A 27,543-nucleotide genomic window follows, 5' to 3' on the forward strand; every position below is an offset into this window, starting at 1 on the left:
CCTTCTTCAGCGATCAATGCAAAGAAATAGAGGAGAACAACAGAATGGGAAACACTAGGGATCTCTTCAAGAAAATCAGAGATACCAAAGGAACATTTCATGCAAAGATGAGCTCGATAAAGGACAGAAATGGTATGGACCTAACAGAAGCAAAAGATATTAAGAAGAGATGGCAAGAATACACAGAAGAACTGTACAAAAAAGATCTTCATGACCCAGATAATCACGATGGTGTGATCACTGACCTAGAGCCAGACATGCTGGAATGTGAAGTCAAGTGGGCTTTAGAAAGCATCACTATGAAAAAAGCTAGTGGAGGTGATGGAATTCCAGTAGAGCTATTCCAAATCCTGAAAGATGATGCTGTGAAAGTGCTGCACTCAATATGCCAGCACATTTGGAAAACTCAGCAGTGGCCACAGGACTGGAAAAGGTCAGTTTTCATTCCAATCCCAAAGAAAGGCAATGCCAAGGAATGCTCAAACTACTGCACAATTGCACTCATCTCACACACTAGTAAAGTAATGCTCAAAATTCTCCAAGCCAGGCTTCAGCAATATGTGAACCGTGAACTTCCTGGTGTTCAAGCTGGTTTTAGAAAAGGCAGAGGAACCAGAGATCAAATTGCCAACATCCGCTGGATCATAAAGCAAGAGAGTTCCAGAAAACATCTATTTCTGCTTTATTGACTATGCCAAAGCCTTTGACTATGGATCACAATAAACTGTGGAAAATTCTGAAAGAGATGGGAATACCAGACCACCTGATCTGCCTCTTGAGAAATTTGTATGCAGGTCAGGAAGCAACAGTTAGAACTGGACATGGAACAACAGACCAGTTCCAAATAGGAAAAGGAATATGTCAAGGCTGTATATTGTCACCCTGTTTATTTAACTTATATGCAGAGTACATCATGAGAAACACTGTACTGGAAGAAACACAAGCTGGAATCAAGATTGCCGGGAGAAATACCAATAACCTCAGATATGCAGATGACACCACCCTTATGGCAGAAAGTGAAGAGGAACTCAAGAGCCTCTTGATGAAAGTGAAAGTGGAGAGTGAAAAAGTTGGCTTAAAGCTCTACATTCAGAAAACGAAGATCATGGCATCTGGTCCCACCACTTCATGGGAAATAGATGGGGAAACAGTGGAAACAGTGTCAGACTTTATTTTTCTGGGCTCCAAAATCACTGCAGATGGTGACTGCAGCCATGAAATTAAAAGACGCTTACTCCTTGGAAGGAAAGTTATGACCAACCTAGATAGCATATTCAAAAGCAGAGACATTACTTTGCCAACAAAGTTTCATCTAGTCAAGGCTATGGTTTTTCCTGTGGTCATGTATGGATGTGAGAGTTGGACTGTGAAGAAGGCTGAGTGCCGAAGAATTGATGCTTTTGAACTGTGGTGTTGGAGAAGACTCTTGAGAGTCCCTTGGACTACAAGGAGATCCAACCAGTCCATTCTGAAGGAGATCAGCCCTGGGATTTCTTTGGAAGGAATGATGCTAAAGCTGAAATTCCAGTACTTTGGCCACCTCATGCGAAGAGTTGACTCGTTGGAAAAGACTCTGATGCTGGGAGGGATTGGGGGCGGGAGGAGAAGGGGATGACAGAGGATGAGATGGCTGGATGGCATCACTGACTCGATGGACGTAAGTCTCAGTGAACTCCAGGAGTTGTCCGGTGATGGACAGGGAGGCCTGGCATGCTGCGATTCATGGGGTCGCAAAGAGTCGGACACGACTGAGCGACTGATCTGATCTGACTATAAGCTGATTTTAAATGACATTAGAAGCTCATTTGACTTCATAGAAACACTATCATTATCCCAATCATGTATGAGAGGAAACTCATAAGGAGAAACGTACATTACTCCACCAAGTCCTTGGGCAGTAGGTGGCGGAGCCATGAGTGGAGTAAGACAGCCCCACTGTAGAGGTCATGTCCTTGGACTATACTCTACACTGCTTGGCCATTTTAAAATTCTTTGGGTAAATGATTTTAAAGATAAGGCCATCGTTTCTTTTTTTTTATTGATAATGTTTTATTTATTTTTAAAATAAATTTATTTATTTTAATTACAGGGTAGTTACTTTACAATATTGTATTGGTTTTGCCAAACATCAACATGAATCCATCACGGGTGTACACGTGTTCCCAATCCTGAACCCCCCTCCCTCCCCATACTGTAAGGCCATCATTTCTAAAGGTAACAGAAATAGCTTTCATAGGTGGCACCCAGCAGGAAATTCATAATACTTTGAATATTAGTTTGCCTATTGATTATCTAGGAGGAGTAGAATGCATGAGGAGCATGTATGGGGAAGATGTCTAGAGACAGATTCTATCAGCCTTACTGACTCTGCTGCTGCTTCTAAGTCGCTTCAGTTGTGTCTGAATCTGTGCGACCCCATAGATGGAAGCCCACCAGGCTCCCCCATCCCTGGGATTCTCCAGGCAAGAACACTGGAGTGGGTTGCCATTTCCTTCTCCAATGTGTAAAAGTGAGAAGTGAAAGGGAAGTCGCTCAGTCATGTCCAACTCTTAGCAACCCCATGGACTGCAGCCCACCAGGCTCCTCCATCCATAGGATTTTCCAGGCAAGAGTACTGGAGTGGGGTGCCATTGCCTTCTATGTCCCTATAAAGTTCTTTGAACTTTCAAGGTGCCTTGACCTTCAGGTACAACCCCAAAGCTGGGGCTGGTGGTCTACGGGAGGGACAGCTGAAACACAAAGTCAATTGCATAGTTGGTTCAGCAATACATCCATTTCTTTAGCAATCTTACTCATATCTTTTTCATCTGCCCCACTTTCACCCACCATGAACCTCAGTTTCAAAAGAGAAAGATCCCACTCATGTATCCCAAATACTGAGTTTCGGTCCAGAGGGCTTTCTTGGAACTTTGTTTATGTTAATATAAGACTGCAGCTCTACACAAATAGCAGGTTCTCTCCTCCAGAGAAATGGAACTCCCTCCTGGGTCCAAGGTCGAGAACTTGCTGCCTGTGGCCAAATGTCTCTAATTGCTGCTTTTGGACAGCTTGCATAAATGTTTGCCTATTTTCTGAGGGGGTGACAATGATAGTCTATTAACTTCTTTTTCTGATCTGACACTTTTCCTGGTACTATATCCTGCTGCCCTGGATGAATTTTTCTCTTTACTTTGCTGGATCTTTTTCTGGAAGATGGAGGGATGGGAGAGAGCAAGCTTTTTCACTCCAGTTCCTATAGAGAGTGTGGGCTGAGAAAAGTGCTTAGGAACCTTGGTCAGATGCATGAGCTCAAACCAGAATCTGCCACTTACTTGCTGAGGGACCTGAGGAAACGCTGAATATGAGCTACTTCTTCCTTCAAACGGGGTCGATCATTCTTATCTCTGAGGCCTGTTTTGAGGTTGATGTGTTTGGTGATTGGCACTTGGTGGGTATCCCCACCCTGGTGCTTCTCATCCTTAACCTCCATGGTTCTCATGGTCTGAAGCCGCCCACTGGCAGCTGAACTCCCAGGCAGTGTTGCAGATTTAAACCTCTTCACCAAAGAGATGAACAATTCTGAGCTAACTGCAGCCTAGCCCTGGAATTTGGAATCTGGAAGCATAGGATATGGAAGTTCATGCCATACAACTTATTCATAAGACTCATCTAAATGCAACACTCAACACAGAAAGCCAAAAGGAAAGAAACAAATCATTCACATATATTTTCTCTTTTCAGAATTCTGCGACCTGTACTGAAGCTCCAAGTATTGGTTGGTAAAAACCCCGTGCTGACTATGCAGTGGACACTTCCCATTGATTCAGGAGTCAAGGAGATATGTGAGCAAGTTTAGAGAGGATGTTGTGTAGTTGCAAAACAGAACATCTCCCGCTGTGTGTCAATTGGATCTGGTTGTTGTCAGTCTTGATTTTATTTATTTTGCCTATAAGTGTACTTATTGAGAAAAGCTCACCTGTCAGGCTGGGAGCACTTTCTCTAGCCTCTGAACCATCAGAATCGGAGCAAAAAGTTTATCATCAAACTTAGCATCACCCATTTTTGGGTTTCAGAAACAAACTTGTTAGAGTGGGGTCAAGGTTGAGCTGAAGCCTCCAGATCAGCTCAGATCAGATCAGTCGCTCAGTCCTGTCCGACTCTTTGCGACCCCATGAATCGCAGCACGCCAGGCCTCCCTGTCCATCACCAACTCCTGGAGTTCACTCAGACTCATGTCCGTCGAGTCAGTGATGCCATCCAGCCATCTCATTCTCTGTCGTCCCCTTCTCCTCCTGCCCCCAATCCCTCCCAGCATCAGAGTCTTTTCCGACAAGTCAACTCTTCGCATGAGGTGGCCAAAGTACTGAAATTTCAGCTTTAACATCATTCCTTCCAAAGAAATCCCAGGGCTGATCTCCTTCAGAATGGACTGGTTATATCTCCTTGCAGTCCAAGGGACTCTCAAGAGTCTTCTCCAACACCACAGTTCAAAAGCATCGATTCTTCAGCACTCAGCCTTCTTCACAGTCCAACTCTCACATCCATACATGACCACAGGAAAAACCATAGCCTTGACTAGACGAACCTTTGTTGGCAAAGTAATGTCTCTGCTTTTGAATATGCCATCTAGGTTGGTCATAACTTTCCTTCCAAGGAGTAAGCATCTTTTAGTTTCATGGCTGCAGTCACCATCTGTAGTGATTTTGGAGCCCAGAAAAATAAAGTCTGACACTGTTTCCACTGTTTCCCCATCTATTTCCCATGAAGTGGTGGGACCAGATGCCATGATCTTCGTTTTCTGAATGTAGAGCTTTAAGCCAACTTTTTCACTCTCCATTTTCACTTTCATCAAGAGGCTTTTGAGTTCCTCTTCACTTTCTGCCATAAGGGTGGTATCATATGCATATCTGAGGTGATTGATATTTCTCCCAGCAATCTTGTGTTTCTTGTTTTTCTTCCAGTCCAGCGTTTCTCATGATGTACTCTGCATATAAGTTAAATAAACAGGGTGACAATATACAGCCTTGACGAACTCCTTTTCCTATTTGGAACTGGTCTGTTGTTCCATGTCCAGTTCTAACTGTTGCTTCCTGACCTGCATACAAATTTCTCAAGCTGCAGCTTAACCCTGTTCTGTCCTGGAGGCCACATGCCAACTCTGCTTTGGATTCAGTTCTCGAACTTATAGGCCATATGAATTATTTTTTAAACGTTTGTGCGTCTCTAGTGTACAGCAAAGTGATTCAGTTATATATACATATATATTCTTTTTCACGTTCTTTTCTATAATGGTTTATTAGAGGGAGGTGAATATAATTCCCTGGTCACATTAGTGGTGAAGAACCTGCCTCCCAATGCAGGAGACATAAAAGACTCAGGTTTGATCCCTGGGTAGGGAAGATCCTCTGGAGGAAAGCATGACAACCCACTTCAGTATTTTTGCCTGGAGAATTCCAAGGACAGAGGAGCCTGGTGGGTTACAGTCCATGGGGTCACAAAGAGTCAGATATGACTGAAGTGACAGCACACACATATTTAGAGCACTTCCCAGGTGGCACCAGTGGTAAAGAATTCACGTGCCAATGCAGGAGACGCAGGAGACTCAGGAGACATGGGTTCAGTTCTTGGGTGGGGAAGATTCCCTGGAGGAGGGCATAGCAACCTATTCCAGTGTTCTTGGCTGGAGGAGCCTGGCAGGCTGTAGTCCATGGGACTGCAAAGAGTCAGACATGACTGAAGCAACTTAGCACCCACACACATATTTAGAAACAAAATCTCTCTGACACCTTATAAACACAATTTGCATTTGATTCTGAAGGTGCATATACCATCCTCACTGCTGCATGGCTGTCTCTGCTGACAGATAACACAATGCTTGATCTGTCTCTTCAGGTGGCTCAGGCTAGCTAAGAAAAAAAATGATAATCTTATCTCTTCAGAGCCTCAAAAGGTAAAAATAGCCTGGATGTTTATTGCACCAGGCTTTTAGACCCAGGTGTATCAGAGCAGTGGGGAAAGTGGATTGTCACTTTCCCAGCTGGATAGGATGGCTTCAAAGGAAACAGAGACGTGTAGATTAAAGGGAATGTGGCTGCACTCAGCCTTCTCCAAGAAGGCTTAAAGCCCCCTTGCATAGGACCTTATCAGGCTGGAAGGGGGATGCAGAAGATAAACTTTAAAAATAAATGCCAAAAAAGGAAAAAAAAAATCCTGATTATCTGCCTCCTCTACCTTGTCTGGTCAGCAATGTGTTAAGTGAATTGAAACTAGATCTTGGAGAGACAGTCACAACCTGGTTATCAGTGGCAGTAAATGGAAGATAATAGCCCCACTAGAGAGTTATGAAATGGCTTGTCTTTGAGCTGCCAAAGTGTTTAGTCTCTCTTTTATTATATTCACAGCAGTAATCCGATATGTCCTGACTTCTGTCATCTGTATGTAATGCTTATCAACTCTCTGTCAGTGACTCACCCCCTTGTCAGAGACAGTTATTCCTCAAAGTGCCGAGGTTATGACTGAAGCAATATTGTGACTGGAAAGAAAATACGAAAGGTGCAGCCCATCGCAGCAAGCAATCTGGGAGCTGACGTCAAAGTAAAGGAAAACGTGGTCGATGGAAGGAGTACAGAAGGCGACATTCTGTTCCCTGTGCCAGGGCCGCAGCCGGCGTGGCCGAGGTCAGACGGGCAGATGGCCTCCTTCCCGAAGATGCTTGACCCGTTCAGGATGGCGGGACGTGGGGCCTCTGCCCTCACAGCTGTGTCACCATTTCCATGCCACATCTCCATTGACAGGGCGCTTGGAATCAGGTTGTTACACGGTCTGCTTGGTGAAGAGCACGGAGGGGAAACAGGCTGATGCAGAAACTCTGTTTCATAACAGAGATGAAAGCCCATGGCTCCCTGCACCACCCTTCCTGTCTTAAGATCTTCACTGACACCTGGGACTCATTTTAAGCAAGGCTCATCCCCACATCACCTGCGAGAAGGGGGTAGGAGTGTGGTGGCAACAGCTGGGGTTTGAGAAGGTGCGGTCTGGTGGCAGAGTGATCAAGAGAACTGGGGTTTGAAATATTAAAGAATGAAAAGTTAGGCAGTCAGAACTCATTTTGAATGTTGTTTCTGATCTTAAACAAACTACCTAATGCCTCTGGCCTAAGTTCTATAAAAGGATAAAATTGTTACCAATAATACATGTTTTGGGCTTCCCTAGTGGCACAGCAGTAAAGAATCCACCTGCCAATGTGGGAGACAGGAGACACACGTTTGATCCCTGGGTGAGGACTATCCCCTGGAGTAGGAAATGACAACTCACTCCAGTATTCTTACCTGGAAAATCCCATGGACAGAGGAGCTTGGTGAGCTACAGTCTATGCGGTTACAAAGAGTTGAATGCAACTTAGCAACTGAGCAATAGCTGTCGTATGGCTGGAGAATCCAGAGATGATGGCTATAAAGTGCTTGAGTAAAGGCACTATAGATATGATATGATAGTGTGTGACTGGAAATAAGAAACTTGTGTATGTTCTTAGAGTCTCATGTGTTCAGCCCCTGACAGGCAGAACACTAAGATGTGGGTGTGGTACTAACGGCTTGACTTTGATGCTGTGAAAAAGCAGCTCCCTGATAATTCCTGTGAATGCAGGGCAGCTATGCCAGTGCGGTTCTTGCTAATTATATGAGTAGAGCACTCTGAGTGAGGAGATTTGATTGGGACCAAGAGAGCAACAGTGATTTCTTTTTTCATATCAGAAATACCATTTATGTCAAGCCATTGCTTGTATTTTATTTATACTTCCTGGGCATTGCCTAACTTTTTATGCCATACGATTGCATGACTGTTGCAGAATTCACAGCCCAATGTATGGCAACTTCACGTATAAGGGTGAGGTTCAAAATATTTACAACCAATGATGCTTGGTCCTATGGTGTATTTAGAGTGGTTGCTGGCTTTATGGGGGGAATCCTGTCTTCTAAGCCTCCTGCTATGCTGGACAAGAATCCTAAATTGCCAGTGAAAGCTGATGGTCTAGAAATGTGGTTCAGCTCCTTGAGCATTGGTCAAGAGCACTTGGGAGACTGAGAAGCAGGCATCTCCTCTAACACAGAGGTATTACACGTTTTAACAATCTGTCTGGCTATACTGGTTCATACCTAATGATTATCAGCCCTGCCTATAGGACAACATCAAACTTTATAATAGGTACATTTATATAAGCTTCCATTGTAGGTTCTTAACCATGTTTTATTTTCTCTTTTTTAAAAAATTATTTGTACATTATTAACAAAACATTACTTTTTTTTTTTTTATTTTTATTTATTTATTTATTTTTTACAGTTTTTTTTTTTTTTTTTTTTTACAATATAGTACTGGTTTTGCCATACATCAACATGAATCTGCCACGGGTGTACATGTGATCCCAATCCTGAATCCCTCTCCCACCTCCCTTCTCATACCATCCCTCCGGGTCATCCCAGTGCACCAGCCCCAAGCATCCTGTGTCATGCATCGAACCTGAACTGGTGATTCATTTCTTATATGATATTATACATGTTTCAATGCCATTCTCCCAAATCATCCCACCGTCTCCCTCTCCCACAGAGTCCAAAATACTGTTCTATACATCTGTGTCTCTTTTGCTGTCTCGCATACAAGGTTATGGTTACCATCATTTTAAATTCCATATATATGCATTAGTACACTGTATTGGTATTTTTCTTTCTGGCTTACTTCACTCTGTATAATAGGCTCCAGTTTCATCCACCTCATTAGAACTGATTCAAATGTATTCTTTTTAATAGCTGAGTAATACTCCATTGTGTATATGTACCACAGCTTTCTTATCCATTCATCTGCTGATGGACATCTAGGTTACTTCCATGTCCTGGCTATTATAAACAGTGCTGGGATGAACATTGGGATACACGTGTCTCTTTCAATTCTGGTTTCCTTGGTGTGTATGCCTAGCAGTGGAATTGCTGGGTCATAATGCAGTTCTATTTCCAGTGTTTTAAGGAATCTCCACACTGTTCTCCATAGTGGCTGTACTAGTTTGCATTCCCACCAACAGTGTAAGAGGGTTCCCTTTTCTCCACACCCTCTCCAGCATTTATTGCTTGTAGACTTTTGGATTGCAGACATTCTGACTGGCGTGAAATGGTACCTCATTGTAGTTTTGATTTGCATTTCTCTGATAATGAGTGATGTTGAGCATCTTTTCATGTGTTTGTTAGCCATCTGTATGTCTTCTTTGGAGAAATGTCTATTTAGTTCTTTTGCCCATTTTTTGATTGGGTCTTTTATTTTTCTGGAGTTGAGCTGTAGGAGTTGCTTGTATATTTTTGAGATTAGTTGTTTGTCAGTTGCTTCATTTGCTATTATTTTCTCCCATTCTGAAGGCTGTCTTTTCACCTTGCTTATAGTTTCTTTTGTTGTGCAGAAGCTTTTAAGTTTAATTAGGTCCCATTTGTTTATTTTTGCTTTTGTTTCCAATATTCTGGGAGGTGGGTCATAGAGGATCCTGCTGTGATTTATGTCAGAGAGTGTTTTGCCTATGTTCTCCTCTAGGAGTTATAGTTTCTGGTCTTACGTTTAGATCTTTAATCCATTTTGAGTTTATTTTTGTGTATGGTGTTAGAAAGTGTTCTAGTTTCATCCTTTTACAAGTGGTTGACCAGTTTTCCCAGCACCACTTGTTAAAGAGACTGTCTTTTCTCCATTGTATATTCTTGCCTCCTTTGTCAAAGATAAGATGTCCATAGGTGTGTGGGTTTATCTCTGGGCTTTCTATTTTGTTCCGCTGATCTATATTTCTGTCTTTGTGACAGTACCATACTGTCTTGATGACTGTGGCTTTGTAGTAGAGCCTGAAGTCAGGCAGGTTGATTCCTCCAGTTCCATTTTTCTTTCTCAAGGTTGCTTTGGCTATTAGAGGATTTTTGTATTTCCATACAAATTGTGAAATTATTTGTTCTAGGATTGCATTGAATCTATAGATTGCTTTGGGTAGTATACACATTTTCACTATATTGATTCTTCTGATCCATGAACATGGTATATTTCTCCATCTATTAGTGTCCTTTTTGATTTCTTTCACCAGTGTTTTATAGTTTTCTATATATAGGTCTTTAGTTTCTTTAGGTAGATATATTCCTATTTTATTCTTTTCATTGCAATGGTGAATGGGATTGTTTCCTTAATTTCTCTTTCTATTATTTCATTATTAGTGTATAGGAATGCAAGGGATTTGTGTGTATTGATTTTATATCCTGCAACTTTGCTATATTCATTGATCAGCTCTAGTAATATTCTGGTGGAGTCTTTAGGGTTTTCTATGTAGATGATCATGTCATCTGCAAACAGTGAGAGTTTTAGTTCTTCTTTTCCAATTTGGATTCCTTTTATTTCTTTTTCTGCTCTGATTGCTGTGGCCATAACTTCCAAAACTATGTTGAATAGTAGTGGTGAAAGTGGGTACCCTTGTCTTGTTCCTGACTTTAGAGGAAATGCTTTCAATTTTTCACCATTGAGGATAACGTTTGCTGTGGGTTTGTCATATATAGCTTTTATTATGTTGAGGTATTTTCCTTCGATTCCTGCTTTCTGGAGGCTTTTTATCATAAATGGATGTTGAATTTTGTCAAAGGCTTACTCTACATCTATTGAGATAATCATATGGCTTTTATTTTTCAATTTGTTAGTATAGTGTATTACACTGATTGATTTGCGGATATTGAAGAATCCTTGCATCCCTGGGATAAAGCCCACTTGGTCGTTGTGTATGATCTTTTTAACGTGTTGTTGGATTCTGGTTGCTAGAATTTTGTTAAGGATTTTTGCGTCTATGTTCATCAGTGATATTGGCCTGTAGTTTTCTTTTTTGGTGGCATCTTTGTCAGGTTTTAGTATTAGGATGATGGTGGCCTCATAGAATGAGTTTAGAAGTTTACCTTCCTCTGCAATTTTCTGGAAGATTTTGAGTAGGATAGATGTTAGCTCTTCTCTAAATTTTTGGTAGAATTCAGCTGTGAAGCCGTCTGGACCTGGGCTTTTGTTTGCTGGAAGATTTCTGATTACAGTTTCAATTTCCGTGCTTGTGATGGGTCTGTTAAGATTTTATATTTCTTCCTGGTTTAGTTTTGGAAAGTTATACTTTTCTAAGAATTTGTCCATTTCTTCCACATTTTCCATTTTATTGGTATATAATTGCTTGTAATAGTCTCTTATGATCCCTTCTATTTCTGTGTTGTCTGTTGTGATCTCTCCATTTTCATTTCTAATTTTACTGATTTGATTTTTCTCCCTTTGTTTCTTCATGAGTCTGGCTAATGGTTTGTCAATTTTATTTATCCTTTCAAAGAACCATCTTTTGGCTTTGTTGGTTTTTGCTATGGTCTCTTTTGTTTCTTTTGCATTTATTTCTGCCCTAATTTTTAAGATTTATTTCCTTCTACTAACCCTGGGGTTCTTAATTTCTTCCTTTTCTAGTTGCTTTAGGTGTAGAGTTAGGTTATTTATTTGACTTTTTTCTTGTTTCTTGAGGTATGCCTGTATTGCTATGAACTTTCCCCTTCAGATCAGATCAGATCAGTTGCTCAGTCGTGTCTGACTCTTTGTGACCCCATGAATCACAGCACGCCAGGCCTCCCTGTCCATCACCAACTCCTGGAGTTCACTCAGACTCACGTCCATCGAGTCAGTGATGCCATCCAGCCATCTCATCCTCTGTCGTCCCCTTCTCCTCCTGCCCGCAATCCCTCCCAGCATCAGAGTCTTTTCCAATGAGTCAACTCTTTGCATGAGGTGGCCAAAGTACTGGAGTTTCAGCTTCAGCATCATTCCTTCCAAAGAGATCCCAGGGCTGATCTCCTTCAGAATGGACTGGTTGGATCTCCTTGTAGTCCAAGGGACTCTCAAGAGTCTTCTCCAACACCACAGTTCAAAAGCATCGATTCTTCGGTGCTCAGCCTTCTTCACAGTCCAACTCTCACATCCATACATGACCACAGGAAAAACCATAGCCTTGACTAGATGAAACTTTGTTGGTAAAGTAATGTCTCTGCTTTTGAATATGCTATCTAGGTTGGTCATAACTTTCCTTCCAAGGAGTAAGCATCTTTTAGTTTCATGGCTGCAATCACCATCTTCAGTGATTTTGGAGCCCAGAAGAATAAAGTCTGACACTGTTTCCACTGTTTCCCCATCTATTTCCCATGAGGTGATGGGACCGGATGCCATGATCTTTGTTTTCTGAATGTTGAGCTTTAAGCCAACTTTTTCACTCTCCACTTTCACTTTCATCAAGAGGCTTTTGAGTTCCTCTTCACTTTCTGCCATAAGGGTGGTGTCATCTGCATATCTGAGGTGATTGATATTTCTCCTGGCAATCTTGATTCCAGCCTGTGTTTCTTCCAGTCCAGCGTTTCTCATGATGTACTCTGCATATACGTTAAATAAACAGGGTGACAATATACAGCCTTGACGAACTCCTTTTCCTATTTGGAACCAGTCTGTTGTTCCATGTTCAGTTCTAACTGTTGCTTCCTGACCTTCATACAAATTTCTCAAGAGGCAGATCAGTTGGTCTGGTATTCCAGTATCTTTCAGAATTTTCCACAGTTTATTGTGATCCACACAGTCAAAGGCTTTGGCATGGTCAATAAAGCAGAAATAGATGTTTTTCTGGAACTCTCTTGCTTTTTCTATGATCCAGAGGATGTTGGCAATTTGATCTCTGGTTCCTCTGCCTTTTCTAAAACCAGCTTGAACATCAGGAAGTTCACGGTTCACATATTGCTGAAGCCTGGCTTGGAGAATTTGAGCATTACTTTATTAGCGTGTGAGACGAGTGCAATTGTGCGGTAGTTTGAGCATTCTTTGGCATTACCTTTCTTTGGGATTGGAATGAAAACTGACCTTTTCCAGTCCTGTGGCCACTGCTGAGTTTTCCAAATTTGCTGGCATATTGAGTGCAGCACTTTCACAGCATAATCTTTTAGGATTTGGATTAACTCAACTGGAATTCTATCACCTCCACTAGCTTTGTTCATAGTGATGCTTTGTAAGGCCCACTTGACTTTACATTACAGGATGTCTGGCTCTAGGTCAGTGATCACACCATCGTGATTATCTGGGTCGTGAAGATCTTTTTTGTACAGTTCTTCTGTGTATTCTTGCCATCTCTTCTTAATATCTTCTGCTTCTGTTAAGTCCCTACCATTTCTGTCCTTTGTCGAGCCCATCTTTGAATGAAATGTTCCCTCTTGCATCTTCTCAATCCTTGTCTCCAGGCTATTTACCTGTGATTCCATTTTGTTTTCAAGATTTTGGATCATTTTCACTATCATTGTTCGGAATTCTTTATCAGGTAGATTCCCTATCTCTTCCTCTTTTGTTTGGTTTGGTGGGCATTTATCCTGTTCCTTTACCTGCTGGGTATTCCTCTGTCTCTTCATCTTGTTTGTATTGCTGAGTTTGGGGTGGCCTTTCTGTATTCTCGCAGTTTGTGGAGTTCTCTTTATTGTGGAGTTTCCTCACTGTGGGTGGGGTTGTATCAGTGACTTGTCAAGGTTTCTTGCTTAGGGAAGCTTGTGTCTGTGTTCTGGTGGGTGGAGCTGGATTTCTTCTCTCTGGAGTGCAATGAAGTGTCCAGTAATGGGTTATGAGATATCAATGGTTTTGGAGTAACTTTGGGCAGCCTGTATATTGAAGCTCAGGGCTGTGTTCCTGTGTTGCAGGAGAACTTGTATGGTATGTTTTGCTCTGGAACTTGTTGGCCCTTGGGTAGTGCTTGGTTTCAGTGTAGGTATGGAGGCGTTTGATGAGTTCCTGTCAATTAATGTTCCCTGGAGTCAGGAGTACTCTGATGTTCTCAGGATTTGGACTTAAGCCTCCTGCTTCTGGTTTTCAGTTTTATTTTTATAGTAGTCTCAAGATTTCACCTTCTATACAGTACTGTTGATAAAACATGTAGGTTAAAGATGAAAAGTTTCTCCACGGTGAGGGACACCCAGAGAGGTTCACAGAGTTATATGGAGAAGAGAAGAGGGAGGAGGGAATTAGAGGTGACCCGAATGAGATGAAGTGGAATCAAAAGAGGAGAGAGCAAGCTAGCCAGTAATCACTTCCTTATGTGCGCTCCACAGTCTGGACCACTCAGAGATGTTCACAGAGTTATACAGAGAAGAGAAGAGAGAGGAAGGAGACAGAGGTGACCAGGAGGATAAAGGGGGGAATGAAAAGGAAAGAGACAGATCCAGCCAGTAATCAGTTCCCTAAGTGTTCTCCACTGTCTGGAACACACAGAGATTCACAGAGTTGAGTAGAGAAGAGAAGAGGGAAGGAAGAGACAGAGGCGACCTGGTGGAGAAAAAGGAGAGTCCAAAGGGGGAGAGAGCAGTCAAGCCAGTAATCTCACTTCCAAGTAAAAATGGGTACTGAAGATTGGGTTCTTAAAGGTACAAAATTGATAACAAATACCAAAAAATGAAGATTAAAAATCTAGAGTAGAGGTTGGATTTTCAAAAATACAGTATTAAAGAAAAGAAGAAGAAGACAAAGAAAAAAAACAAAGTCACAAAAATTATTTAAATATATATATATGAAGTTTGCTTTAAAAAATATGATCTTTTTTTATTTGAAAAGTAATAGTAGGTTATAAAAATGAAAATTAAAGGAGTAATAGAGGACTTAATTTTTTTTTAATTAAAAAAGAAAAGAATGATCGTAAAAATATATCTAGGACTTTCTCTGGTGTTGTTGTGGGCAGTGTGCAGTCAGTTCATTTTTGGATAGTTTCTTGGTCCGGCTTATATTTCTCAAGGTCTATAGACCCCTTCTTATGTAGTCGGTACTAACTACAGAGTTTTAATCTATTGCACCTGTCACTTCCAATGTGGTGCCCTCTGTTTTAGCTTCTTCTGTTTGCCGGTCTCTTCAGTGTCTGATTTCCGCCGTGACACAAGGGGGACGGTGGTGAACACTTTTTTTAGGCTCACTTGTTCAGTCGCGCTGTGGGGAGGGAGGGACGCTGCAAACAAATAACACTGGCGTCTGTGGGGAGTGCTTGCAGTGTCTCAGCCACACTGGGTATGCCCCTGCTTATGGCGTGTGTACCCTCCCTGTCCACACAGCTCAGGCTCTAGGTTGCTCCACCGGGAACTGTCCGAGGCTGGCCCTGGGCTTCATGTACCTCCCAGGTCTAAGCCGCTCAGGTTCAGGCACTCAGGTAGTCCTCAGAGGCGCAGACTCCGTTGGGCCGGCATCTTGTGCCCTTCCCAGGTCCGAGCAGCTCAGGTGATGAGGGGTTTGGTGAGCATGGTCGCTGCGACTTATTGCCACTCCCGTCCCTGCCGCTCAGTTTTCTGGATGTACAACTGGCACACCTTCTCAGGCAGATGATGACTGTCCAGAACCCCAAGAAGTCTTAGTCAGCAAAGAAGCTTACTTGCAGTTTGGTAGATAATGTCTCTCTGGGTCTGTGATTGCCCTCTTCCGGCTCTGGCTGCCTGTCACCAGAGGGGGATGGTTTGCAGTTGGCTAGTTCTTTTCAGTCTTTTGTTCTGTGCAGGGTCCTGGCGGTGTCTTAGGGCTTTTCGTGTGGTAGCTATCCCACCGTCTGGTTTGCTAGCCCAAGCTAGTTCACTCTGATTACCCTCGGGTCATTCAGGCCCAATCCTTACTCTAAGCAATGCAGTCGGAGCCTCCCTGCCCAGCCCCCGCCTGCCAGTGGTGGATGCAGGCGTCTGCGCTGCTTCTCCACTGGGGGAGTTACCATTTGGCTCGTAATCTGTGGTTTTAATTATTTATTTATTTTTCCTCTCTGTTATGTTGCCCTCTGTGCTTCCAAGGCTTGCCACAGACTCGGCAGTGAGAGTGTTTCCTGGTGTTTGGAAACTTCTCTCTTTTTAAGACTCCCTTCCCAGGACAGAGCTCTGTCCCTACCTCTTTTGTCTCTTTTTTTGTCTTTTATATTTTTTTCTACCTCCTTTCAAAGACAATGGGCTGCTTTTCTGGGTGCCTGATGTCCTCTGCTGGCATTCAGAAGTTGTTTTGTGGAATTTACTCAGTGTTTAAATGTTTTTTTGATGAATTTGTAGGGGAGAAAGTGGTCTCCCCATCGTATTCCTCTACCATCTTCCAAACATTACTTTTAAAATCATTATAAGGGTGAAATCTGGTCACTATGATATATTTAGAAAATAGAGATAATTAAAGGAAAACAAACTGTCTAAACACCTCAACACTCAACACTCACCATCATCTACTTCTTGAAACATTTCTCGGATCCTCAGTATGTACATGTTTGACATGTTCTTGATTTTCATGGGAATACACTTCATATTCTACCATCAGACATAAATTCCATGATTGTTTTTAGAAATTCTATAAGCTATCTTGGAATATCAGTATTTTATGTTAGTAATTAATATTTTTTCTTTTTTTAAGTTAAAAAGTATGAAATTTTACAAAATAACTTTTTGGCATTTTTCAAGATTCTTGCATGGGATTTCTTCTCTAACATAATAAATGATTTAACTTGGATCCCTAATTTTGGACCATCTTCACATTTACTAGTTTAGAAATTGTGTATGAGGGACTTGTGCTGCCTGAGATCAGGGTTGCATATGCTTTGGGAAAATAAGTAGGGAGTTTTCTTTCTTTCTTTTTTTTTTTAATGCTCTGGACAAGTTCATAGGGGCATGATCACGATCTGAAGTCTAAGAATTTGAAAGTTTGAAGGGATGCAAAAAAAGAAAAAAAAATTCTGAATTTGAGTTTTAGAGTTAGAGCCCTGATATTTTTAATTTCTTGTATAGTTATTGACTTATTCATGTTTCTTTTTCTTTTTATTCAAATCTTAACACTTACTTTTCCCCCACAAAACTTTGTTAGGTTCACATTGCTTTATTTTTTAGGACAGGATTGCACATAGTTGTCTATTATTGTAAAATTATCTCAGTAATGGGGGTGATTTTTGATTCCTTATTAATACTATAAGTTATTTCTTTTTACTCACTTTTCCTTGGGTAAGCTATGTCCTTTGGTGTGTGTTTTAAAAGGAGAAAACAAGCTATCTCTTGAATTTTTCATTTAAAAAAAGATTTTTTTTTTCCTAGTTAATTTTACCTTATATTCTTGTATATATTTCCTCTTGTTTTCCTTGGACATCTAGTTGTTTTTAGTTAAATATTGTAACCAGATTCTCTGCTTAATTGTTTGTTTATTATTTCTTCTTAATAATGAAAACATTTAGGATATGGAGCTGCATCTGTCTTTAAAAATCTGCTTATTACTCTGCATCTTATTATTATTTTCTGACTGCTATTTTGATTTCCACTGTGATATAGAAATAATTTTTTAAAGACTATCTTCTAATTTCTAGTGGATGCTGCTTTTACTTAAAATTTTGATTAGTTTCTAGCTATGTTACTGTGTTTTATGAATGTGACTACTTCACATTATACTTTGGACAATTTTTTAAGGTTTTATTTTTGGAGTGTAAAAATTTTTGTAAATATCCTACTGGTTCTCTGAAAGCAACAACTTGTTCAAATTATCCTTCATACTGCCGTTTTTACTTTTTTTTTTTCTTTTATTTTGTATATGTTATGAGGTCCTGTAAGTAGGGAAGCCAGTTGATTTGTCCTCTTAGTGGGTACACTTTTGAGAGTGAAACAGGGTTGTTAATAATTATTTCTAGACAGCAAGCTAAACTGAGATATGGTGGGCAAACTGAGACTTAAGTTCACACATTCCATAACCCACATTAAATTCTGAGATAATGTGAAGTATTAATTAAATAAAGAAAACTTGCAGTCATTATTTGTTGTAAGGCTTAAATAATATTGACAAAGTATTTGTTATATATGGTCGCTTGTAAGTAAACCCTCAGTACTGAAAACAAAAGTTCCTACTTAATTGGCTATTTAGATGAATTTTAATATACCACTGAAAGCAACTTTAAGTCCCTCCAATTGGAAAAGGTGTAGTATTAAATAATTAAAGATTTTCATATCTAAGGTTTAACTGACCAATGTGCAAAATATCTAATTCTCACCTAGTACATAATAAATGGGACTTTTGGGTTTAAACAAAACATTATATGCAAAATGTACAGCACAGTTAAAATATATCTTGTTGTTTAGTTGCCAATACATGTCCAACTCACTGTGACCCCATAGACTATAACCAGAGATCAAATTGCCAACATCTGTTGGATCATAGAAAAAGCAAGAGAGTTCCAGGAAAAATACCTACTTCTGCTTTTTTGACTACACCAAAGCCTTTGACTGTGTGGATCACAACAAACTGTGGATAATTCTTAAACAGATGGGAATACCAGATCACCTGACCTGCCTCTGGAGAAATCTGTATGCAGGTCAAGAAGAAACAGTTAAAACCAGACATGTAACAATGGACTGATTCAAAATTGGGAAAGGAGTACATCAAGGCTGTATATTGTCATCCTACTTATCTAACTTGTATGCAGAGTACATCATGAGGAATGATGGATTGGATGAAGCACAAGCTGGAATCAAGATTGCCAGGAGAAATATCAATAACCTCAGATATGCAGATGACACCACCCTTATGGCAGAAAGTGAAAAGGAACTGAAGAGCCTCTTGATGAAAGTGAAAGAAGAGAGTGAAAAAGTTGGCTTAAAGCTCAACATTCAGCAAACAAAGATCATGGCATCTGGTCCCATCACTTCATGGCAAATAGATGGGGAAACAATGGAAACAGTGAGAGACTATTTTTTGAGTTCCAAAGTCACTGCAGATGGTGACTGTAGCCATGAAATTAAAAGACTCTTACTCCTTGGAAGAAAAGCTATGTCCAACCTAGACAGGACAATAAAAAGCAGAGATATTACTTTGCTGACAAAGGTCCATCTGGCCAAAGGTATGGTTTTCCCAGTAGTCATGTATAGATGTGATGGCTGGACCATAAAGAAGGCTGAGCACCAAAGAATTGATGCTTTTGAACTGTATGACTCTTAAGAGTCCCTTGGACTGCAAGGAGCTCCAACCAGTGCATCCTAAAGGAAATCAGTCCTGGATATTCATTGGAAGGACTGATGCTGAAGCTGAAACTTCAACACTTTGGCCCTGATGCAAAGAACTGACTCCTTAGAAAAGACCCTGATGCTGGGCAAGATTGAAAGTGAGAGAAGTGGCCGACAGAGGACGAGGTGGTTGGATGACATCACTGACTCAATGGACTTTAGTTTGAGCAAGCTCCAGGAGTTGGTGATGGACAGGGAAGCCTGGCATGCTGCAGTCCATGGGATGGCAAAGAGTCAGACATAACTGAGTGACTGAACTGAGACTGTATCCTGCCAGGCTCCTCTGTTTATGGGGTTTCCTAGGTAATAATACTGGAGTGGGTTTCCATTTTCTTCTCCAGAGGATCTTCCTGACCCAGGGATTGAACATATGTCCTTCTTGGTAGGCAGAATCTTTACCACAGAACCGCCTGGGAAGCCCAAAACATATTAAGTTTGGTCATTTTTCTCTTGATATGTTTTAGAATTTTAGAAATGCCTGAATCATGTTTATAAGATTATAGGATCTAATTCTTTTTTATATGGTCTTAAATGCCAGTTAACATGCTTTCAAAACTTAAAAGAAGATTTATGTTTAGTTGTAGAAAGCTATGCTCATTTTCCAGAAAATAAAGTATTTAAATGAGGTTTAAAAAGTATAATTCTCAAATAGTATTAAGCTATTAAATGCAAAACATTGGTCTTTAAAAATATAAAATTAAAAGGAGCTGAACAAACATAGATGATAAAATACATAGGAATAAAAACGATTTCAATGCTTAATAGCTCTTGAAATTCAGGGCCTATGCCAAAGACAAATTTTAGGAATAAATGAAGTTTCTTTTCTCAATCTTGTGCTTCTCTACCACAAGATTGTGCTTCTGTATTAAATTTATAAATTAGGACCTAATTTATTTAGCTCTCAGAAATTTGGCCTTTTTTTTTTTTCTGTTGAGTTTTTCAGGCTAAATTGCTAAAATGTTTTTTAAAAATTCAAAAATTGTAAAGCTATATTAAAAGATACCTAAATGTCAAACAACTGAACATGAATATAATATATATGTGAACACATTATATTGATACATACACTTTACACATAGACACGCATTTGTAGTTGTGAAGTTATTGTACAGTACTTTCTCTATACAAGGCCGAGGCAAAAATTTGTTTTTCTTTTGGTGGTGGAGGTCAATGTGGGTAATTCATTTGCTTGTGAAAAGTAAGGCATGGATGAAAGGACTACCTCCAGTCATTAATAAAACCCCTGAGGTCACATTTCTTAGAGTGGCTTTCAATCTGATTAGACATTTGAAGTGTTGCTGTGCACATATATGGGCACGATACCGAAGACTCTTGAGGAGACAGAAAAACTCTGGAAGACATCAGGACCACAGTTAGCTGACAGCAGTGGTACCTAGTCACTATTCACTCGGCCCTTTGATCCTCTCTCAGGAGCCCACCAGAAAACAACGACATTATAACAAGGTTGGTAACAAAAACAGTGTCCTAAATTCCTTCATTCCTGACCACCTTCCTCCATTTAGCCCCACTTTCCAGTTTCTCCAGCACTGAAATTCCACATCAGCAGGAGCACTAACAATGCAGGGCCCTTCTCCCCGCCTACTATGATGGAGCCAAGTTTTGGGGCCCACAGGTCTCTATGGCAACCGACTAATTCACCAGCGAAAGGTGATAGGGCATCTCAGATTCCAGGACTCTTTTGAAAGACCTTATCACTCTCATATTCTGAGTCACAGATTAATTGTGCAGGGTCACAATTGGTAAAAGGTCTTTACAAACAGGTACAAGAATGCAACATTGGCAAGAGAGCGTTTTGGTGCTTGTAGATACCAAGTGTATCAGCCAGTGTTCTACCAGAGAAACAAACCTATAGATGATAGCTAGAGAGCTAGGTAACTGGATAGATAGATACACAGAGAGACAGAGGCAGAGACTTTAGTGCAATAAGTTGACATATTTAATTGTGGAGGCTGATGAGGCAAAGCTATCATCTGCAGGGCAGGACATTCTCAGGCAGGAGCTGATGGATGCTCTGATGATTGAACATAATCTATTTTACTTAAAATTAGCAGATTATAGGGACTTCCCTGGTGGTCCAGTGAAGAATCTGCCTTCCAATGCAAGGGATGTAGGTTTGATCCCTGGCTGGGGACCTAAGATCCCACATGCTCTGAAGCAACTAAGACCAGGCACCACAACTAGTCAGACCCTGAGCCACAATGATGCACCTGAAGATCTTGTGAGCCGCAACCAAGATGCCCAATGCAGCCAAATAAATACATAATTTTAAAAAATTAGTTGATTATAGATATTCATCACATCTAAAAGGACCCTCATAACAATTATTTAACTCTATTCTATATCCTAGCCAAATGACCCATAAAATTAACCATCACACCGACCATAAATATCCTGAGGTCCACTCATTAGAATGTTTTGGGATGGTCATCAGCTCAGGTTGAATATGTATCAGTGGGAGGGGGAACTGGTAATTCTTTATTTTATTTTCCTAAGTCAAGTTACTTATGGCTGTGGAGTCAAGGGCATTGTGCACACTTCTCTGATGAAACCATAGGAGCCCATGCAGACTAGTCACCACCTTGGGTTTTGGACAACAGTGGCTACACAAACTTCCAGTAGGAGGTATGACAAGCAAAAGCACTCTCTAAGATCTACTACTTCCTGAGTAAGAAGAGGAGATCTGTTCCTGTTCCTTGGAACAGCCCTGGGTTCCAAGCATCAACCAGAGCAGTGATTATTTGGGGTCATGGGGGACCTGGGTCATGTGAATTGGTGTCATACACCAGAAGGGTAGAAACCACTTACTTGTAAGGCAGAAACTCCCCTTTAGCTTCTGGGCTTAAGTTGTTTGTGAGAGGAATGGATGAAAAAGGAGTAGCGGGACTCATGCTGCGTTTAGCTTTCTGCCTTTGCCATAACTGATTAAAGCTAGTCTTTATGAGGCTGTGTGGTTCACCCAAGGACTCTGGAGTCAGACACATTGACTGAGTGCCTTGACATCACCGCTTCACCGGACAGTGATCTCAGCACAGTGGTCTGGAGCATGGGGAGCAGGAATGCACTAACTTGAAGGCAGTTGTGAGGAAGACATGAGTAAGTACATGGGAAGCCTCTTACTTGTGTAGAACAGTGTTGGATGTGCAGCAGGTGTGTGCTTAGTCAATCAAGTGATGCCTAGTATTGATTCTAGTGGTGAAATGGCTGGAAGAAGGACTTCAGTCCTTGTCATCTTTGAAGAAAGAGTTCAGCAAAGAGATCAAGATTGTGAAACAGAGACAGTATTTATTAGAAGTAAAGTATGTGTGGAAGAGCACACAAGTGAACTTAGTGTGAATTGCCCACAATAGGGGTGGCTTGGGGGGCTTCTATGGGTGCAGTTTTCTAGGTTGTCTCTGACCAATCATCTCGAAGGGTCATCAGAGAAGCAGATGGGGCTGCTCACCCTGGGGCCTATCTACCTCCTACTTCAGTATCACTGATGCTATGGTTAATGCTTCCCTATGCAGGCACTACACAAGCTTCAACCTGTTAAAGCTTCACAATACACTTATGGGATCTTCAGCATCGAAGGGAGGATCATAGAGGATATGAGCTTTCCCACTACAACAGAGGTATAAGTGGAAGCATTTGAATGCAGATAATTTCAAAGCTGACCATCTGAGTTGCTATGCTGCTTTTCTGACAGAGAATTAAAACATCAGGAATAAACTCTACATTTCTGATCGATAGAAAAAGCCTCTAATATGCTACTCCAGCCCTTTGTTTCTGCTTAGTATAATTTAGATTCAGTCTTGGTCCATCTTATATTCTTTACTAGTCTATGCTTAGAGACCAGAAGGGTCATTCATTGGTGACAGAATCCAATGTCATTTATTATTGCATCTCCAATGCTATCAAGATATCAGTGAATCAGAACATGCACAAGCTTTCGTTTTTATGGCAGATCAGAATTTTAATAATGTTATCATAAATATGATCTTTATCTGGTGATACATAGCTTGTTTTTATCCTATTGACAGGGAGAAATGAAGAAGTCCACTATCTCGTGAGGAAAGAAAGATGAGGGCATAGTCCTAATGGAAGAAAGACAGAGGAATCCATCTGAAAACTACAGATTTTCAAGCAGACTTCTTCTTCTTCAAAAGCTGCAGTAATGGAATAACCAATATATGCAAGTGACAGAAATCTGAGATGCTAATGCCTGGGTAGCTGAAACTCCAAAGAAGCTCAGGGGCAAGAGTACAGGGTAAGGATGAGCAGAACAGTCAGTCCCCTGGCTGTCTCTCTGATTCAGTTCCATTCGGAGCTAGAAAATGGAGCAGCTGCTTACACTGTGATGTCCTCAGCAGTTGCAAGGAAAATGTAGACACTGTCAATTTCTCTTTCACATCTGTACTCTATGTGGAGAGCTCTGGAGTCAACTTGTGCACAGTGAGTGATGATGAAAGGGAACAATCTCCTGGAGAGTGAAAAAGCTGGCTTAAAACTCAACATTCAAAAAACTAAGATCATGGCATCCAGTCCCACCACTTCATGGCAAATAGATGGGGAAACAATGGAAGTAGTGAGAGACTTTATTTTCTTGGGCTCCAAAATCACTGCAGATGGTGATTGCAGCTATAAAATTAAAAGACGTTTGCGCCTTGGAAGAAAAGCTATGACCAACCTAAATGGCATAATAAAAAGCAGAGACATTACTTTGCTGACAAAGGTTCATCTAGTCAAAGCTATGGTTTTTCCAGTAGTCATGAATGGATGTGAGAGTTGGACTATAAAGAAAGTTGGACTATAAAGAGAGCTGAGCACTGAAGAATTGATGCTTTTGAACTGTGGTGTTGGAGAAGACTCTTGAGAGTCCCTTGGACTGCGAGGAGATCAAACCAGTCAATCCTAAAGGAAATCAGTCCTTAATATTCATTGGAAGGACTGATGTTGAAGCTGAAACTCCATACTTTGGCCACCTGATGCAGAGAGTTACTCATTTGAAAAGACCCTGATGCTGGGAAAAATTGAAGGCAGGAGGAGAAGGGGACGACAGAAGATGAGATGGCTGGATGGCATAACTGACTTGATGGACATGAGTTTGAGCAAGCTCCGGGAGTTGGTGATAGACAGGGAGGCCTGGTGTGCTGCAGTCCATGGGGTTGCAGAGTCAGACATGACTGAGTGACTGAACTGAACTGAACTGAACTGAAGGGAAAATGACTTGAATGTTTCTAACAGGATAAAATGAAGAAGATGAAGGTGTGAATGGCATTGAGACAAGTTTGAAATGATGTTGCAATGGATGCCTTTTTCTTTTGTCTTTATGGGATCCAGGAAAATGTTGAAAGGTAAAAATACACTAGTTATTCTTCCCATAAAAAGAGAGGAGTACTTCACAAAGGAGCAACTGGGAAAATTGATAGTAATTCGAAGATTCCAGAACTAATTTTTGGAGAGAATCAATACAAATTCCCTAAGAACAGTCACATAAAACCTCTGTCTGCTTTTTTCCTCATACAAAGTTATTATGACAGCCATAATATAGATGGGTTTCAGTGAGGTACCCACATGCCTTCTTCATAAATACCTATAAACAAAGAAGAGAACATGTATGGATGTCACTGCAGTCTGATTATTGCATCATGAGTGGTTGAATGGTGAATTGAGGTCAAACTGAAATGTGATTGCCAGTGGTATATTACAAGAATCTATGCTAAGCTCCACCTACGCTATTCAACACTGGATGAAATTTTTGGAAAAAACAAACAAACTGGAGAAACCAAAACTGGAGGGTTCACATGTTAGGAAAAGTTAGAAAACATTTCATAACTTGACCAACTAATCCACAAACTAAGTAAAATTAGATAAAATTTCATAGGTATCAATGCAATGATCAAAACTTGGACCCCACCCCCACCCCCCCCAACTCTAATCCACAGTACAAGCCCAAGAAGGAGATGGAGTGATTGTATAGAATCCTACTTAGGTGACCCTAGATTCATGCATAAGAAGCCCAGGCAGTGATCTGCAAGCCAGACTTCTGATTTGGACTTGTGCTGTTTCAAAGAAGAGTAGAATCTATCATAAGGAATGAGAGAACTGCATAGAGTCATGAAATATTTCTATCACATCAAGAACTTGGAGTCTATTTTTTACATTCTATAGACTCTGGAATATGATAGATCAGGACTTTATTCCTCTTTACTTCTATGTTTTCTTGGGCAAACCACTCAATTTCTCTTTATCTGTAAAACAGAACTATGAAGATATTACCCATAATGTCCTTGTGAATACAGTACATATGTTAAAAAATATTACACATAATAAATACTTGGTGAATTTTAGCTAAAATACAATACAAAATAGTATTGCTTTCTCAAATATTTCCAAGTTGGTATGGAGTGGGAGGGCAGAGCAGGGCCCACACTTTGTCTCTCCTGTGATCACTCTCCACACTTTGCCCTCTCCCTCACACCCAGATTCTTTTATCTGCGCCTCTGTGAACAGAGAGAAACAAAAACCAAGGAGTTGATCTAGATCTGGATGTGAGACAATATTCAATAGTATGTGACCAGAAATATGTCACTGGAACCAAAATTTTGTGGCCAGATTCAGAACCATTTCTCTGAAACTGATTGACCTTCATGGACTCAGGACTAGGTCCCTGGGACGGGATCCTGATTTGGGTTCACCAATCATTCACTTTATTCCTTTTTCAAGCCTTTCTCCTCTCTCTTCATATATGATACTTGTGTTTCTAGGGACACAAGAAGTTATCCTGAAAACTAAAACCTTCATAGAAAGTTCTTCAGGCCACAAAGAGGAAAACACTATTCAACAGAGTTGCTCAAGAGTGGAATCGGCCACCTCTAATGTAGTGATCTCCTGGTTGCTAGATGTGTGTAAAAAAGGTTGTATAATGTCTCACCTCAGGTGTTAAAAAGGAGCATGGGCACTAACACCTAAAGATCTTTCCAGATGGAATTTCATGTTTGTAGTTACATGAGTGAGCATTGAGCTATTTGCATCGATTCATGCCTTAGCTTTTTAAAATTTCAATTGACAGAATATTGAATGATTTATTCAATACTGGTATATATATTTTTTAATATTCTGCAACTAGCTAAAATGTTTTCACTAGATGAGGTATCATATACTTTGAAACAAATTCATATATAAAACTACCCACAAGTAGGTAGATCATTGATTACCACAACTCTTACATAAAACCATCATTAAATTTTTGGTCCACCATAAATTTTTTTTTATTAAAACACAAAATCATGTCATTTATCAATGCATATATAAATATACATCTGTTTAAATATTTTTTAATCTTTTTACTTCACACCATGGCCTGAGGGATCTTAGTTTCACAAACAGGGATAGAACCCATACCTTCTTCAGTAGAAAGACAGAGTCTTAACCACTGGACTGCCAGGGAAGTCTCACATTTGTCTTTTAAAAAAAATGAATTTTTTTTTTAGGTAACCATTCTTCATGGAAATAATCTTACAAAATTCATTACAGTATTTATTGCATTATTATTGTGCAAAAGTTATATTATTATTACAACACTCAAACTACCACACAATTGTACTCATTTCACACGCTAGTAAAGTAATGCTCAAAATTCTCCAAGACAGGCTTCAACAGTACATGAACCGTGAACTTCCAGATGTTCAAGCTGGATTTAGAAAAGGCAGAGGAACCAGAGATCAAATGGCCAACATCTGTTGGATCATTGAAAAAGCAAGAGTTCTAGAAAAATATCTATTTCTGCTTTATTGACTATGCCAAAGCCTTTGGCTGTGTGGACCACAACAAACTCTGGAAAATTCTTCAAGAGATGGGAATGCCAGACCACCTGACCTGCCTCTTGAGAAATCTGTATGCAGGTCAGGAAACAACAGTTAAAACCGGACATGGAATGACAGACTGGTTCCAAATCAGGAAAGGAGTACGCCAAGGCTGTATATTGTCACCCTGCTTATTGAACTTATATGCAGAGTACATCATGAGAAACCCTGGACTGGAAGAAACACAAGCTGGAATCAAGATTGCCAGGAGAAATATCAATAACCTCAGATAGGCAGATGACACCACCCTTATGGCAGAAAGTGAAGAGGAACTAAGAAGCCTCTTGATGAAAGTGAAAGAGGAGAGTGAAAAAGTTGGCTTAAAGCTCAACATTCAGAAAACGAAGATCATGGCATCTGGTCCCATCACTTCATGGCAAATAGATGGGGAAATAGTGGAAACAGTGACAGACTTTATTTTTTGGGTTCCAAAAGCAGATGGTGACTGCAGCCATAAAATTAAAAGACACTTGCTCCTTGGAAAAAAAGTAGTTATGACTAACCTAGACAGCATATTAAAAACCAGAGTATTTGCCAACAAAGGTCTGTCTAGTCAAAGCTATGGTATTTCCAGTAGTCACGTATGGATGTGAGTTTGGCCTCTTGTGTGAAGAAGGCTGAGTGCTGAAGAA

Source organism: Bos mutus, chromosome 21 (genome assembly GCF_027580195.1).
Source record: "Bos mutus isolate GX-2022 chromosome 21, NWIPB_WYAK_1.1, whole genome shotgun sequence".
Taxonomy (NCBI): domain Eukaryota; kingdom Metazoa; phylum Chordata; class Mammalia; order Artiodactyla; family Bovidae; genus Bos; species Bos mutus.